Here is a 13,655-nt window from a genome sequence, read left to right as displayed (position 1 = left end):
TTATTCCATTGCAATGGAAAGACTTAATAGCCAATCATAAGTGAATCATTAGATCTAACATAGCTCTGTTCTGACTCCTTGGCAAAAATGAGTGTGAAGCAGATCCATTCAGAGCTGTACAAGAAATCAGTACAGAACGATTTGTATTCATTTCCCACAAAGGTGAGTCTGAATGTTTCTGCAGACGTAGTTTTCAACATAAATACTGAATCATCCTTTTAATGACTTCTTAACTTCTCCTCCTCAGAATGAAAACAATGAAGAACAGAAAAGAGGACTCGAGTTCTTAGTAACTACATTTTAGAAAAGAATAAATTAATTAATTAATACTTGTGTTAAGTGTGCAAAAAGGTCCAAGTAATTAAAATAATTATAAGGTGTTTAAAGAATGTGAGTTTTATTTTTACACCTTGTCTTTATTATAAGACACAGCATGTATCTGTATGTAAATGCATTCCCAATAAAGCTTTTAAAAAGAGTGCCTTTTGTATGATTGCTTCTGTCACAGCTTACTACAGAGGGATAAATACACCTAACTTTACTTGTGAAGATAGGAAAAAACAAAAAAAAGCAATACAAGTATGAAGTTTTTTCCAGCCTGTATTAAGGCCACCAAATTGAGCACCATTTCAGGTCAGTGGTGCCACATGAGGCCGCATGCTGCTGGAGGCTGAAGAGCAGTGTCCTGGGTTCAAGCTCAATCCACATCCCTTTGCTGTGTGTCTTTCCCATCTTTCTCTCTCCCTACTTTTCTATCCATCTTTAACATCACTATCCAACAGGCTAAAAGCCAACAAAACAAAAGACCGTGTTAATGCAGCCTTAGCTTATTGGGAGAATATTTGTAATATTTGTAATATATTTGTAATATTTGTAATATTTGTAATATATTTGTAATATTTGTAATATTTGTAATATTTGTAATATTTGTAATCTGCAGATGCAAACCAGCAATTTGTGTACCACAGAGTACTGCAGTTTGATCCATTCAGTTTTCTTCTGCGTATCCAGTTGAGGGTCAGTTGCCTGTAGAATATCCCAGCTATCATGAGGCAAGAGGGGAGGTACACCCTGGAAATGTCACTAATTTGTCACAGTTTACAAGATACAGAGACAGACAACCATTCACATTTACAGCTATGGCTGTGAATCGCCATTAAAAACCACCATTTAATCTTAACATGCATGTGTCTGGATTGTGGGAGGAAGCCAGAAAGAATCCACACAGGCATAGGGGGGACCAAACATCAGTGCACAAACTCCACACAGATGAAATTCATCCCATAGCTGTCGAAATGTTTAATCTAAATGGATTAATCTTATAGACTCAGAAACACTACAATGATCAAACGACTTGAGGAAGTGTTGGCTTCACTTTGCATTCACACTCACACTGATACTGGTCACACTGACAGTGATCACACTGGAGGAGGTGGAGTGGGCTGATTGCAGGACTGATGAGGCACTGTTGACGAAATTTCCTCCCAGTGAGCTGGCATTTTATGGCTGACTGTTGGTTTGAAAGGAAATTGAGTGACTCTGTGAATGCAGTCACAGAGGGGGTTGACTGTACACAAAGAAGACAATTTGTGACCTCCTTTGTGGAGTTTTTGTTTCCCCTCAAAGTTCTTTAAGCATCACCTTATCTAGTTTTACAAGCTGTGAGTGTTGATGTTAGATACTGTAACGATAAAGGTGATAAGCTGATTGTAATGCTTTCCAGCCAAATTAATGCTCACAATATTGGTCACTTCTTCATCAGATGGTGATGACCACATACATAAGGTCAAGTTGTTCTGCATTTCTTTGAATGTTACTCAGCTAATCTTATCTTTAAAGCTCATACAGCAATGACAATATTCTTAAACTGCTTATCTCTTTTACTCTTTTCATGTGTCATATCTTAAATTCACTTTTTATTTAATGAGCTTTAGTCAGTTGATGTAATTTGAAAGTATTAATTGATTCTAGCTTTTATCTTTATATTATTATCTTATAAGTGTCAAAGAAATTCCAGATTATGCAGGAAGTCCCCAAACTGTTTGCCCTGTTGATTCTTAAAATAAATTGCCATTGTTTCTTGCATATACTGACTAAATTAATGCTAACTGTGTTGGAGAAAAACAATGCAAATGTAGTGACAGTTATTTTTTGCAGTCTGTAGCTCTCTCCCTCCTGCTGCTGAAAGGATTGCTGGTTCCCAGTACTTTTTGTAGATCCAGATGGAAAATCACCATCCCGTTTACTAGACTTTTCAAATATATTGATAATGCACATGAAACAACAGAAAATGATCTTTGATAATAAGAGGGTAACTCACTGAAGGGAACCTTCACAGTTTAAACATGGCAAACCAACATTATGAAAATGGATTAATCTGATTCATCTGAGAGTTGTGGCATATTAATATATGTTACATTAATGTTATTCTCATTGAATCAGCATCAGCTTGTGATAGAAGTGCTTTGATGGCAAATATTTCAAGCTCTCAATCCATATTTTCTTCTAAATACTTATTATTTAACAAATGTTTTTATTGTTGTCATTGTTGTTGATACAGTCACTAATCTCAGTTTTCTTATATTATAATTGTTCTTTAATAAATTTCATAATGAAAACATTTCTGTAGTTTAACATTTTCACCATATTTTGAAGGTATTTATATATCTATTATTAGAGTTATTTATTTTCCCTCTACTTAAAAATTGCACGTGTGTTGTAGAGGTGAGGTCTAATTTAAAACTCAAAGTGATCCAAACAACTAAATATGTTATATTCAAATACATCGAGTCACCTGAATTTAATTTATCATACAGTATACAGAAGCATTTCTCTGAAGAGTAAAATAATTGGATAAATACATCACAGAGCGTCATTTTAGGTAAAAGTCTCAAATTTGCATTTGTTTTATGGAACAGACTTAAGATTCATTCACTGTTACTATATCATAAGGTTTGCTTGATTTGTTAAGCTGTAGGTTTTGTCTGATAGATATTATTGTGGCATATCAAGCCACACAAAATACGCAGGAATCATAAAAAACATAAGAAAATTACTCGATATATGAAAAATGCCTAAAATGGAATACAATTATTCTTACATTTGAAATTATGTGAGCAAATATATTATTATAAAATTATATGAACAAAATAACAGATTTACAGCGATTTAAACTAACAAAATGTGGGACAAATCATTTCTCTTCTGTTATTTTGATTGACTAATTTTTGTAATTTTAAATTTTTTTTTTGACAAAATGTAAAAAGAGGTCTAATACATTATGACACCAGTGCATCTACAAGAAAATGAATTTACCTGTGTAACAAAATATAGTTTTTACTGCAGGTCACAATAGAAATGTTGCTACAGTTATTTAAATCCCTAACACACCCAGTTTACCGTATAATATCATATTTACAATGCAATGCCCACTCACAAAAACACATTATAATTATGTTTTCAGGAACTATACTGTGACACACTATCAATAATTTATCTCTTCAGCTGATCTCATGGGTGCCTCACAGCATTAGGGCAGTCATACAAGTCGAACAATACTTCATTGTGCATGAATGATTACAAAGGAACATATTTACACATTACATAAGATCTTTATTTCTTTTAATAAATCATTCATTCTGGAAGCACTAAAGGAAATGATTTGTTTGTAAGGCTGTCTGAAGGAGTCTGAGTGTCTCCTCTTTGATCCTCCTCTGCAAGGAAAGCTATGGATCACTGCAGTTGCATCAAAAAGAGACCCAAACCCACTTAGCGGGGAGCACATAAAACTCTCCGTTAACATAAAAGGCACCACCAGCATCATGACTCATAAACCTTCTTCAGATGTTTATATATGTTTAAAAAATAATTCACAAATACTTTGCTTTAGAAGAAATAAAAGAACTAGGAGGGGAATGCAGTCATTACATTTTAAAGTTGTTTTATTTTAGTACAGAAGCTGATCCTGAACATGCCGGCAGGCTATGCCCCCTACCATTTTTTTTTTTTTTTTTTTTTTTGTCTAAGGCTAAAACATTTGGAGAAAACTTGTGCAAAATTAGTTTATCCATCTATACTTGAATAAGGTGCATTTTATATGGTCTGTCAAAAGCTTGATCGTGTTTTTGTTTTTTTCCTGTTCAGATTAAATCCTGTTTTTTTTTCCAAATTCCATTTCTGTATGTATGTACACACAACACAACAGTGTCACAAGGGATCTTAGTGGTTTTCCTTACTGAGTGGGGGGCTGTAGAGGGTCCTGTGATGTGGGTCAATAAAAGAGCAAGAGCTCCTGAGACTCTTTCTGTTTTTGATTTCAGAAGGCAGAGAGACCATGTCAGAAAAGTCAGTATTGGACAAGACCATCCCATGGACTGCAGTTATGCTTCTTTTATCAGGTAGGCTAAATTCACATGATGTGCAGACAGAAATAAAGGAATGGGGATTTTTTTTTCAGTCTTCTGTGTTTTTTTTTGTGTTAATCAGGTATGTGTGTAGGTGAGGGTATATTACCCACTGGACCCCTGAGTGGAGCTGTAGCAGGCACAGTGAAGCTCACCACCACTCTCAGACCTCCAGAGAAACCATTCCTCTCAGTAAGCTGGAGGTTCAATGGGGTGAACATCATCAGTTCCACCAGCATCAACATCACTGATCCTGGATATGCCGGCAGGATCTCATTAGACCGAGCCACAGGGTCCCTGGAGCTCAAAAACCTGGCACTGGAGGACAGCGGGGAGTACACTATCACCATCACACCAGATGCAGGGCTGCCAAAACAGGGGAGGAGCACTCTGACTGTGTATGGTGGGTTAGTCTTTATACATTTATATAGGGCACCAAACCTTGTGTGCCCTATACGAGTAGATGCCTAATGATAGTCAAATATGCAAAACTCCTTTTGAATTTCCTTTTGATAACACATTCATAAAACAAACATGACAAGGAAAACAGAGTGTGTGCTTATACTGAGAGGGAAAGTGTGTGAAACAGGGTCCCAAAGGACTAACATATAAATTAAAGTTTGGGTTGTTGTTAGATTGCGCTGGATTTACAGGATGCAGTTCAATTACACTCTACCACCACGATATTCATACTTGTACACTTTAATAATAAAAAATAATAGAAATTCAAACAGAAAAATAAATATCTACCATTTTAAATGTTAGACAGTTAAAAATCTATCTGAAATTGGAACATAATTAATGAATTATGACCCAATGAAATCATGAAGGTGAAGCTGTTTGATAGATTTATGTCATTTTAAAGTTACTGTCACACAAAATGTTACTTATAGTGACACATATATGTTTCACACAGACTGTGTTGCTTCTTTTTCCATCATTTCACCCAACGTTGACACTTTTTATCGTCTGGAGCCACCATCCGCAGCCCCACAGCCATCCTGATAAGAAGATGAAAGCTCCACCAACCTCACCTGTGAGGCCTCTGGCTCCATCAGCTCCAGAGAGTGGATAAAGATGGCCAGCCTCTTAATCCCAGTGGCGGTGTCAGCTTTTCCTTGGACAACAAGACAGCATCCATACAGCCTGTTCACATTTCTGACCGCGGCACCTATCAGTGTAGAGTCAGCAACCCGGTCAGCACCATGACTGCGACCCATAATCTCACTGTCAGCTGTGAGTATTCACCGTGCATTCACAGTGTTTCTATTAAAGAAAACATGAATAAATCAAGTTTAAACTTAATTTACTTTAACTTTTTTAAAGACAGCTATATTAGCAGTAATAGTCTGAATGTCCCTAACACTGTATTTTAATTGTGCAGTTGGACCATACAACGTGTTGATCAGCGGACCCTCAGCTGCTCCTCAAGGTCACAGTATAACGCTGCAGTGCACCGCAGACTCGGTCCCACCAGCACACTTCAGCTGGATGTTTAATGGCAATGAGACGCATGTTAATAACTCATTGTATATCATAGAGAGGTTAGGGGCAGAAAACACTGGAAATTACACCTGCACTGCCAAAAACGCAGTGACCATGATGGAAAGCTCCACAGTTCTGGATCTGAGAGGTAAGAAACCAAAGAATGCACTAATTCAATAATAGTACAGCCTTTATTTTGTCATCATTTCATATATTTTACAATGTAGTGATGGCAGTTGTTCTCTTTTCTCACTAAAGCATCCTGCATTGCTCCCTGTGGGTCATCCTCAGGGTTGGTCATCTATGCACTCACTCTTAAAGGGCTAATATAAGACAAAGAGCATGTGAGATATGACCAGTGAGATAAATTATTTCTATTTGTTTGCCTTATTGTAAGGCCACAAAGTATTTTGGTATCATTTGCTTTATCTGTTTTTAATAATTTTAATTAATTTAAGCCTGTTTTGTTTTTCCTTTTCAGGTTCTTTTCCCCCATAAGTGACTCTGGATGCTTAATTAAAAAATCAACCACTTTGTATAAATCATTATTTCGCAGAAGCATACTTTGATGCTACCACTCATCACTCCTCGATAGGATTACTTAATCAGATCAGTGATCATTAACTTATGTTGATTTGTATCTCACACTTGTTGTGTGATCTATTGGATGCAATAAAAGTTTTGACTGTTTTAATGAATTATAAGGTCATAAATGCTTTTTTATTGTAACCAACACTGACTGTCCACTGTGGAAAACCACAGGTCGCAGTATTTCATGGCTTCACTCAAGACCTGCGAGAATATTTTGGGAGAAACTGATCAGCAGCACAAATATTATCAGTGCTGATTGGATTTCATTTTTTCTTGAATGCATCACCACTATGTTTACAGTAATTAGGGACCCACTGGTTTTTAGTTGAGTATAGGTTCGCTTTAGGTTTATTCCCCATTTTTTTATTCTTGCATCTTATACGTTATAAGTTGGATCCGTTATTAAAATCATTGAGTCTCTGGTTTCTCCATTTATTCTCAGTCTTGTGGAGAGCTTTAGTGGTTAAAAAATTGCTCAACAAGTAGAAAGTTGCAGGTTCAGTTCCTGTCTGTGGCAGAATTCCCCTTTGGCTTTGCATCTGCCAAATCCATCATCTCTGTGCCACGTTTTACTGTGAGTTTTCTTTCTGTGTTTAGTAGGTGTCTAATAAGTTATTTCCCATTTTACTTCAGCAGCTGGTTGACTCTTGTGGTTCATTTTAAGTTTTGCTTCCCCCTGAGATTATCTTGAGTGCACCTGTGCATTCTTCCAACAGTCTCCACTTCCCTAGTCAGCCCTCTAAAGATTTTTTTATTTAATTTACTTTAATTTAATTGTATTCCTGTAACTAGCATTTTTGAATTATTCTCCTTTGTTTAATATCAGCTTTTATAATACAGCTTTTTGCATTTGGGTCCATATTTGAACTAAATCAAAGCACTGAGTTTTCAGTGACCACCGTCTGTGATAAGAAACGATTGTGTGTGCTTTGACTTGAGTACAGCTGAGGATGCAGAGCTGTTCCTGGATCAGTTATTTCCACCTTGCTGTGCACATTTCTAATTCATGTGCAAAGCACGCTGAGTTCAAATAACTTGAAACTCACAAAGCTTTGCATCCATGACCTGATTACCCAGTTGTTCATCTGAGACTAATGTAGCCTTCGACTCTGGTGGAGATAACGATATGCGCCTCTCTGAGCTGATGCTTTCTTAAGGAGGCCCAATGAGAGCTCACTGATATGAGGCGCTAAATTTTTTGTTTTTTACTGTTATCATTCGGGATCTTATTTAAAGTTTTAAAGAAGCTAAAAGCCACGGTGGGAACTAGGCTTGCGTTGTTGGGCCAGTCAGTATGCTGCAGCCACACAAAAATGAGGTAGTATTTCAGCTGATCTTTATAACTTCCGTAATCACAAGTGACTTCGTAGAAAATGGCTTTAATGTAAATAAAAAAAGGAAAGAAAAAGGATCTGATCAGATAAATTTATTAATAAAGAAAAAAGGTAGTGAAGTTAGAGTAATATAATATTAAAAATTGTATAAGATGAATAAGAAACTGATTGTGGTGTCACATATGGGCTGGGATTGATATTGTGTATTAGACAATATAAACCTTCCACCTACAAATGCAACTTTCCCCAACCACATAACCGGACTCAAAGCAGGTTTTAGTGACTATTTGGGTTCAGTAAGGCCATACTGTCAGCTGTGAAGAAAAAAACTTATTACATTTCTTTTAAAACGTAAGAAATAAACATTTAAAATGAGAGAAGAAAGCGTGCAGACGAGACGAAATGCCTAAGAAACCTAATTCCTCTTTAACAACCCATGTTTGCTTGTTTTTCGTCCTCCTTTTTCTTATTAACACGGCACACCATGCTCATGATGTGTGTCCCTGTGGGACGCAAATTGTCATAGTAGTACTATCGGCATGGTGTCTGCACTTCTGTGGGAAAGCTAGTGCTGGGGTTTACTTATTCACGTCTTGGTAATCCTATATGGAAGGACTTTCATAACGCACCTCCGGAACGCCGTGTCTTAATCTTTGACATCAGTTTTCCTGTCAAGACGAGCGCATCATAGCGAGGAAAAACCACCACAGAGTAGTTTGGTGAAAATGGAAAGTTTACAAACTGCAACCGGTAGTCAAGATCAACACCCCGATAAAAAACATGTGTCAGATTAACAGAAGATCTACTGCGATAACCTTATCTCTAAAGCATTACATCGATGCAATCGAATTCACGAACTTTCAATATCACACAATGAAAAAAAATACAATAAAAGCACTTTGATTAGAGAATTTTATGGAAAAAAGTTACAACTTTTTTTGACAGCACAGCGTGATTGGTATCGAGACGTCCCACTTGTGTACACATCTTGTGTTCAACATTTTCAGCACCCACCACCAAAAGAACGCTGACAGGAAACTCTGAAAGTAGCATTCGACTAGTCAATTTTTAAGCTCAGTTTTCCACCACGACAGACACTTTTGCAAACCAGTTTTGTCACAAACTATGCTCACAGACGCAAACACCTCGTACGGGGTTTTGACGTTAATTGTTAGCAATATTTTTCACAGACCCAAGCAGACAGGACACTGGGCAGAGTACAGCCATCCTCAACTTCTATAAGTTATCCTCTTATAGCATACCCGTGCTGATCTTTACAATTATTGATTTTGGTTTATCCTGCTGTAATAAACTTTGATAATATGATAAATTCAATAAAGGCAAGGCAGTGAAGTAGTTGATTTTACTGGAGAACTTTTGTTGAACCTTTCTGTTTCTTTTTCTTCATTGCCCATTTACTTCTGCATTTATGTTTAAACATTTTTTTATGTTTATCTTCCATTTCTTTCATCTTCCTCCTTTCATGTTTTCTGAGTGTAATAGAACTCCACTGAATGTTGTCAGTGCTGTTGTCGAGGAACAGAACTTCTCTGCAGGGTATTTTATCTTTTATGGCCACAGTAACACCGGAAATGTCAGGTTTAGCACAGCAAGTAACGGACTGCTTCATGTAACTGAAACCGTTCCTGCAGAAATGCAGCATAGACTGGCAGAGTTAACATCAGGTGCAGGTCTTTTGCCTGTAGTGGTGGAGATCACCATGCAGGTGTTTCGTTTAATTCCAGTAAAGTTGTTTACATCCAAAACACTTAAGAGGTTTGCAAAAAGCAGTCTCATTGCGAACTGCTTGCATCTCTATTCCCTGAAAAAAACAGCTGAAAAAGTCGTGGTGGGCAAAACATAAGGCCCAGGGGCCCGAATCGAACCAGCGAACACTTGATTTGGCCCACCAGACATTTCGGAAAAATATCAAAAGTGCATAGATTTTGAATTTCAACTTTGATATACGATTTACAGCTTTTCCTATTGATAAAGACTGGCCACACCCATACTATACCAAAGTAATTGCCAAAGAGGAAAACAATTAAACTATTATAATGAGCCCACATTAATGAACATATTGAATTTTATAACATATTTATACTTACAGGACAGCCCTCAGGACCTATCATAACTTTTCTGTAATTTTAACATTTATCATGTTGTTTTACGGTCCAGCCATTAAAGTGGATCAAGCTGCGTGAAAGAAACCAGCAATGACTGGCTGGAATTAAAGACTCTGGTCGACACAACTTTGCATTTCTTGTTGCAATTAGATGATTTTTTTCTTATGCAGCGATAGAGCGACTGCTTGCTCTATCACGGCATAAGTGATAGACTAGATCAAACACTGATAAGTCTCTGACTTGCCGCCTGTGGGTGCTTTTTCTAGCACATGCACACATGAAACCAGAGGCCAAAATATCCTTTGGTTACGACTAAACACCATAAACAAGTGTTCATATATCATCAGGCATTTTTTATCACAATAACAAACTAAAGCAACACAAAAACACAACAGAAAAATGATAAAAATGCTAAACGAACACACTCTGTGTCTGATTTGGGTTGACGAGAAACTATGACCTCGGAGTACGTGACGTCTGTCAACATACCACGCTCTCTCTGAGTTGTAATTGGTTAAACGGAGGCCATCTCTGGACGGTTTCACTTGATGTCAGAGTACACCACATCCTGTGAAACACATGTAAGAGAAAACATGATAATTGCTCTCTGTAAAAAAAAACGATGGGCAGGACAACAGCACAAATATAAATTAAATGTATCTGACCAAACGTATTCATCAAGTTCACAAATGGACCCTCAAACCATGGAGCTCACCTGGTCTCTCTCCGTTGCAGAGATTGCGACTCTCTCTCTGGACCAGTCTTATCTGTGAGACATCATGTTTCAGATTATGAAATGAAATAATTAAGTATTTACAAAACCAATTAGTGGAAATTGTTGTGCAGTTCTTACCCAATGACGAAACGAAACCCAGCGGAAGAATGGCGTCTGAGCAACAGGAGACAAAGTGATTTGGTGATTTAGAAGAGAAGGTTTGGTTTTTACGCTACAATTATAAGTTTTGATCAATCTGATGATTATAGTTTAATTTGTTGTTTGGTCCGTGAAACAGCAATTAAACAGAAACAGCAAACAGCTTCCCAGAGTCTAAAGTTTCTTAAGGCTTAAAGTCTTGACCATAACAATGGATTTCCTTCCTTATGGTGAATTTTGCCACAAAGACGATGGATCCTTCAAAATGATTCAGTCAACAGTAGTCTCTATAATACAAATAACAAACGAGAACATACACTCACCTTCTAATGCGGATGCAATAAAGCAGGCCACCATATCGCTAACAGCACAAGACAGCAGTCACTATAGCAAGAACATTCCTGCTGACCAATGGTTTCGTTTCTGCGGAAATAAGTATGATTATAGTCCACAACTCATGTAACATCAAACTAACATTAAACCAGCCTACTAACAAAACTAGCTTTCATGTTTTACCAGCATAAACATTTTAACTAACAGGAAACTTTAATCATGAGTAATATTAGTGTTGGTCAAAATTTCTGAGTTAAAATGAATACGACACAAAAGCAGAAAAAAAGTTATTCAAACTGAATGTTTGGTTTGTGCAGCCAAATTTTGAAGATTGATTGAATAATCATTACTCATATATAACATTTAAATGTTTTTTTACATCAGTGTATAAAGCCGTTACAGTCTTACCTCGAAACAAACAAGTTTGGTGGTTCCTTCAAATGTACCACTGGGGAAAGGTGGAAATGGCTGAGGTATAGGATCCTGCATCTTTCATTTCTAGAGCCTTAATATCAACGAATGTTTATCAAACGCCACTCTCTCCTTCAGTGGACTCTCAGAAATTTCACTCCCAAACTACTGTTGAAAACACATAGAGTGACTTTTCCTGTTCCTTCTCATCCTGTGAGAGTCCACTGAACCTGAGTAACATTGGTATTTGTTTGTCCTTGGATAACTGACAGCTCAGGGTGACATCATTTCCAAGTAATCAGTCACTTCAGGTGAGACTTCGACTCTTTGTGCCACAAACAACTGCCTAAAGGTAAATGACGACTAGAAAGATGAGGGGGAAGAGAGGCGAACAATGAAAAGAGATCAGTTCAAACTGGTTTTATTCATGATGTTTTAAGCATTTCTAGCATAGCATGAGTGTTTTAGAAATCTGGTAAAACATAAAAACTGGGTCTCACTGGGAAAAATGTAATGTAATTAGCTGAATCAGCAGGTGAGATCGTCCGTTGCACATTTTTCATTGTACACAACAACAGGAACTAACAACACAGAAAAGAAAACTTACAATCATACAGGATCTCTGATTAGGTATGTCAGCTTTCAAGATAAACTCAAAGAAACTTACACAATTAACAACAGAGGGCTCCGTAACCTTTTAGTTCAGTCCAAGGCTAAACCTGGGGACTAGACTGAAATATTGCGCCACTGAAAAAAAGAGTTTGCAAAAGAGGAACATAGGCTGATTTAAGTTCTTAATGCCGCAGTAAACAGAACGAGACATTTCCCATAAAACCACAGGCTCAAAATAACTCTGTTGAAGAGACGCAATGAAACTGGGGGGGTTGAAACTTCTCCTTTTTTTTTAAATAAATGTATCTGCCTACAGCTATCCACCAGAAAAAATGTACATTCAAATAAAAAAACCTTACCCGTAAGGGAGAAAAGAACGGCACAGCCACGTCAGAGAACCAATTTGTGATCCATCAGAACTCTACTGGAAATTCTTGTGTACCCAACCATTCACAGTGATCTTTAACTTTGTGATTTCAGCTCCTTGTGTAGTGAGCATGATGTCAGGTTACTCCTCTCTGCCTCCTTTCATGTTCTGCTCAACGCGGGACCTCGTGTGTGTCAAATAGCGGTGATCTCGGTTAGTACTGGCTATGCTGACATTTGTTTTATTGCCACATGAGAAAAAATGCTGATAAAATGCTTGAACACATCTGCATTTAGCCAAATCCCAGTTTGAGCCTGTGGGAGCATTTTGAGTGATGTAGGGCTCGAACTATTCCCATTTTCTATTACATAATGAAACATTTGCGCAGTGTAGAAATGTCCACGCTTTCGTCCACTTTATTTGAAGGAAGTTAACATCACTTTAACAATAAATAAACACTGCTGGACGTGGTAACATTGGTTGTTTTTAGGGCACATACAAATATGGATTGCCATGTGACAAAATTGGGGGTATTAACACTTCTGTTTTTTCAGCACACAGAATAGATCTGTGTATTTAACCTTCATGTGGATTGTCCTAACTTTAAAGTTTAAAGGTTGACTTTGCATTGAAAAATGTGTCCATGGGCATATGAACATATGCATAAAAACTACCTTGAGGACTATATTTTACTACAGAGACTGAAAAACAGCAAAAGCCTGACTGTACTGCTGGTGACAAGGTTTCAAAACTGTGGTTGAAGTGGTTGCATGTCTGCTGTTTGCTTGTGGTTTGATGGTTAGTACATGTCTGTGACTTCAACATCCTCACTTCTGGCTGTCAAACCTGCTTGCTTTACAAGGTTTAATTAATGATCAGAAGAAAAGATTAAAGAAACACACACGCAACATCAATTCCTGTGGTGACTCATGACTCAGTGAGTCTATAATGAGTTTCATGTGGATTCAGACTTACTTTTATTTATCTAAACTCAGTTTTACAAACGGCATTACCCGCCGACAGTTGTTCTCTCGATTCCGCCTGACATCTGCTCAGCTCTAGTGTGGGCAGGGACCATTAAACTGAGCTTGGCGCGACTTGGTTTCATTTTACTGCCAC

General features: G+C 37.3%; 1 protein-coding gene across 1 annotated transcript in view; it reads left to right on the top strand.

Annotated features, from left to right (window-relative positions):
• LOC120732522 (carcinoembryonic antigen-related cell adhesion molecule 5-like) overlaps positions 1-13,655 on the top strand; it is a 48,025-nt gene that overhangs the window by 14,975 nt on the left and 19,395 nt on the right. The gene's annotated exons all lie outside the window — the stretch shown is intronic.

This window comes from Simochromis diagramma, unplaced genomic scaffold (genome assembly GCF_900408965.1).
Source record: "Simochromis diagramma unplaced genomic scaffold, fSimDia1.1 OVJJ01000361.1, whole genome shotgun sequence".
In the NCBI taxonomy this organism is placed as follows: Eukaryota; Metazoa; Chordata; class Actinopteri; order Cichliformes; family Cichlidae; genus Simochromis; species Simochromis diagramma.
This window is presented reverse-complemented; position numbering and strand designations above follow the sequence as displayed.